This window comes from Mus pahari, chromosome 10 (assembly GCF_900095145.1).
Source record: "Mus pahari chromosome 10, PAHARI_EIJ_v1.1, whole genome shotgun sequence".
In the NCBI taxonomy this organism is placed as follows: domain Eukaryota; kingdom Metazoa; phylum Chordata; class Mammalia; order Rodentia; family Muridae; genus Mus; species Mus pahari.
This window is the reverse complement of record NC_034599.1, coordinates 66,652,664-66,656,745: the sequence shown is the minus strand read 5'-3', so window position 1 is coordinate 66,656,745 and position 4,082 is coordinate 66,652,664. Positions and strand designations below refer to the sequence as shown.

The following is a 4,082-nucleotide window of genomic DNA, read 5'->3' as shown; positions in this document are numbered from 1 at the left end:
TCCTATTTCTGTTTCTGGAAACACATCTGGTTACCAGTTTTAGACTCTCTGGGACCATTGTCCCTCTCCACACGGCTTCCTCTTGTAAGCCTCCTCCTGGTTTGCACGGTTCTGCCAATCCTGGTGTTCAGAGCCATTTAGGTGCAAGTCCCATTGCAGGCATTTTTGAGGTGTCTAAGGCATGGTTAACCTGTGTCCATGCCTGTGTTAAATGACACCCTTTCCATCGTCCAGCACAGTCTCCCTTACAGTTTGCCTAATTCCAGATGTACCCAAAACCCGGATGTTTTTGCACTGGAGAGCAGTCCTGTTAAGAACGCTGTTCATGCAGTTTTATCATCTACAAAGTCCAGACTTGAGAACTAAGCAATCAAGTTTCACGAAAACTTGCAATGTTTTAAATAGGCTTTACTACTTTCTTTTTGTTGGGAGGAGGGGACAAAGGCTGCATTCATAACTATACTCGGCTGAGCATGCCTGGTAGACCCACTGTTTCTGAGAAGCAAGTTCTCCAAAGGGCTCCAGGGAGGATAGCTTCCTCCTTTGTCTTCTTCTTTTTAAAGATCACTTAAAAATATTTTTTCAACCTGCATGTATATGTGTGCCACATATATGCAGTACCCGAGGAGGCCAGAAGAGGGCACTAGATCCTCCTGGAAGTTAATAAAGGTTTTGGGAGCTGTCTTGTGGGTGCTGGGAATTGAACCAGATCTTATAGAACAGAAACTGCTCTTAACTGCTGAGCCATCTCTCCAGCTCTGTAAATAAATATAAGCACGTTTAATCACTGTGCAAGTTTTCTTCTATTGCTGTTGCAGTTTTCCTACAAAATAATCACTATTACTTTTTGAAATCTTTTCACGTTACTGTTTTTAGTGACTGAATTTTTGAGTGTTGGTTTTATTCAACATGTTTGTCAGTAAACATTTACTTATTAAAATACCATTTCTGCAGTCCTTTCTTCAGGAATAACAAGCCGTTGAGTGAGTGTCCTGCTCACTTTACAACAGAGGAAACTGCAACTTGGAAAAAACAATGTTTCACTCTGGCTTTCCCAGTTGGCAATGTAATGCCACCTTCCCTGGAAAACGAACTAAACTAGGGTCTGAGAGTTTGTCTCTAATGCCAGTGCTGCTACCAGGAGCTGGGTGACCTCAGAGCCAGGCCCAGCTTTAGCTTATAGGCGTCACTTCATGCCTTTCCACTCGTGTGATTTGCTTCCAGGTGACAGAACAAGGCTGAGTGAAAGGATGGGGGAAACTGAGATCTGGGGTGGGGTTGCGGAATAGGGAAGGCTTCCTGGAGGAGGGGTTGTGAGGGGGCGCTGAGAGAGAGAAGAGGGTGGCTGCGGGTGAGGAGGGGGTGCTAGTGTGGGCGCAGGGAGGTCTCAGGGCGCAGATGGGGCAGGGTTTCAGGGAGCGCCCAGGACTGCCCGCGAGTGGCCGCAGTCTTCGGTCCGCCGGGTCCTGGGTCGCTGGGAGGGTCCGGACGCAGACCCGCCTGCTCCTCCTCCCGGGAGGGCGGGCGGCTGCAGGGCGGGGCGGGGCTGGCGCGGCCTCCTGGCGACGCGGCGGCCGCTGCTCTCCGGCCCGGCTCTGCGGGCTGCTGCGGGAGCGGGACCCCGGAGGCAGAGGCGGTAAGTTGTGCTCGGAGCGGGAGCCGGGAGGGTGTGCGCGGGACCCCGGAGCCCAGGCGCTGCCCGGGAACTCGAGAGGCTCGAGCTCCTGCAGCTTTGCGCAGTGCTCAGCCTCAGCGTCGGTGGTGGGATCCGGGCGCCGCGTCTGCAGTCCCGGGGTTGGAGGTGCGCTCCTGCCTCCTACGCTGCGCCCAGTACCGCAGACGCGTCGGACAGTTGGTGGCGAGCCTGTACAGGGCTCTAGTGACAGCTGCGGGCGAGCCCCACGGAGCACCGCACTCCCGACCCTTTCCTGCAGTGTTTGATCTCAGCGTGCTCTTTAAGACCATTCCTTAGAACAGGCTGGTGGCCGCTCAGCTGTCCTGGCGCCGCGCGCCACTGCACTGTCCAGGCAGGTCACCCCGAAAGCCCTTACCCCACGAGAGCACTTTTTTCGCCTTCTGAGGGACTTTTCCAAGTTGCATCACCGTTTGGCTTCAAGGTAGGTTCCTGGCTGTGGTGTTGGACTTACAGAGTTTTTTTTTTTTTTTTTTTTTTTTTTTTTTTTTTTTTTTTTTTTTTTTTTTTAAGAACTTTGTGTATTTACTGAGTGCGTGCCCTTTCACCCCAAGAACCCTTCCAACGCCGAGTACCCTGCTCAAAATACTGTGGGAGTTCTTTTAAAGAGGACTTGGCTTGCAGAGTGGGCAACACACCTGGTGAGATTTAAATCAAAACCAATGAAAAGATTCTCACCTTCGTCTCGCCCTCCACCCCCTCCCCCAGTACATCTCAACTCCTGGGGTCTGGGGGTAGTCGGCGGTGGGAAATTTTAAAAAGCGGCCCCGGGTGGTTCTGGGTGCAGTCAAGTTTGGAAGAGCAGAGCGCTCAGGCTCCTGACCCACCTCTCCACCAGGGGAGCCTGTGGACACCTCATGCCAACCTTAGACCGCAGGTGGTGCCATTAAAAAAAAAAAAGTTCTCTTCGTTCCTAATTCTGTTTACAGTAAATATTTCCGGGGACACTTTCTATTTAGGAGGTTGGAGTGTGGGCATTAAACTCTGAAGTCCTTGCCAGAGTCAAGGTTATAGCACGTGATCGTCCTATCAGGGAAAACCAAGTGACTTGGGAAAGTGTCTCAGATGAAAAGGAAGAACACTTAGGATTTGGTGAGCTTTTGTAGACCTCCTCCTTACTCAGGCACGTGTGTACAGACACAAAAGCACTTGTGTTACATAAACGTGGGGATTTTCCCGGGGGTGGAGAGACCCTGAAGGGTTTCATTTGTGAGTTAGTTACTTTTGATGTGTGCTCCTGCCCTCAGGAGCAGCCAAGTGTATGTTCTTTGATAGAATAAATAACACCTGAGTTAGGGGGTTAGCGTTTCCAGTACCAAGGCAGAGCTCAGCTCAATCACCTGTCAGGTGACCTAAAAATGATAGGACCATGGGAAAGCTGAGCATCTGTTTGAATCCGGTGATTTTCTGTCACATATGTTTTATGGGATATTTTGTCACATGTGTTTTAGGACACGATGGGTCCCTGGGTCCCTGGGTTAACAGTCATCTCGAAGTTAACGCTCTCTGGTATTCCAAGTATTCTCTCACAAGTCTCCTGGTGGTGGCTGCAATGCGGCCACAAAACAGACTTTGCCTTCTCCTTAGGCGATGGCCCTGTGTATTGTCTTTTTGTAGTATCAGGATGGTGTTTATGGATGCCCTGGGGAGGTTGTTTGTTTCTGACCTCTGACATCAGCTAGACAGACGTTGATTTTTGAAAATGAAAAATGATGAAGTTGTCCTGTTGGCCTGTCCTGTTTCCTCTCCTTCTGATACCATGCCCCCTCCTGTCACTCTTCAGCTGCTAGAATGTGACCACTGAGGAGTCACCAACATAGCAGTGGCCTGCCTGTGGAGGGTGTGGTATCACAGGGTGGCTCCTGACCCCAAGTCTTCACCCTTAGCCAGAACCTCCAACCCCTGCATAGTGTGTATGTATATATGTATGTGCAAATGCACACGTGCGTGCCAGACCATCAAAATGATTGGTTGTACACTTATGAATCTCCTTCCCACCTGGGGCACAAGGCCCACTTTGAAAGTGTCAGATGCCTGAGAGACGGGAGAGCAGTCTGGCCCTGTCCCACACAGAGCGCAGTGTGGGAGAGGCAGATTTATTACAACACTTCCCACCCTGGAAGAGCACTCGTAACGTTCTGACCTGACCAGAAGAAATGGGTGAATGGGGTGCCCTTCATCCAGGGGAAGGGGTGCAACCTCCAGGAAGGAGAGGCCTGAGGTCTGTGCTGAGAGCTGTGATTGTGTTAAAGCCATCCACTTAGTATAATGGTTTCTATTTTATGTCTCTCTCTCTCTCTCTCTCTCTCTCTCTCTCTCTCTCTCTCTCTCTCTCTATCTGTGTGTGTGTGTGTGTGAATATTGTGTGCTTATGTGCTTGGTTTTGTAT

The 4,082-nt window shown here is 50.5% G+C and overlaps 1 protein-coding gene across 4 annotated transcripts in view; it reads left to right on the top strand.

Moving 5' to 3' along the window:
• Positions 1-1,547: 1,547 nt before the first annotated feature.
• Cgnl1 (cingulin like 1) overlaps positions 1,548-4,082 on the top strand; it is a 148,840-nt gene continuing 146,305 nt past the window's right edge. Inside the window, exon 1 of one of the 4 annotated variants that reach the window (XM_021207347.2) lies at positions 1,548-1,636. The gene's annotated coding sequence lies outside the window, so the exon portion shown is untranslated. Of the gene's footprint in view, positions 2,118-4,082 lie in introns of all 4 variants that reach the window. The other 3 variants (XM_021207346.2, XM_029543545.1, XM_029543544.1) reach the window with 3 other exon arrangements.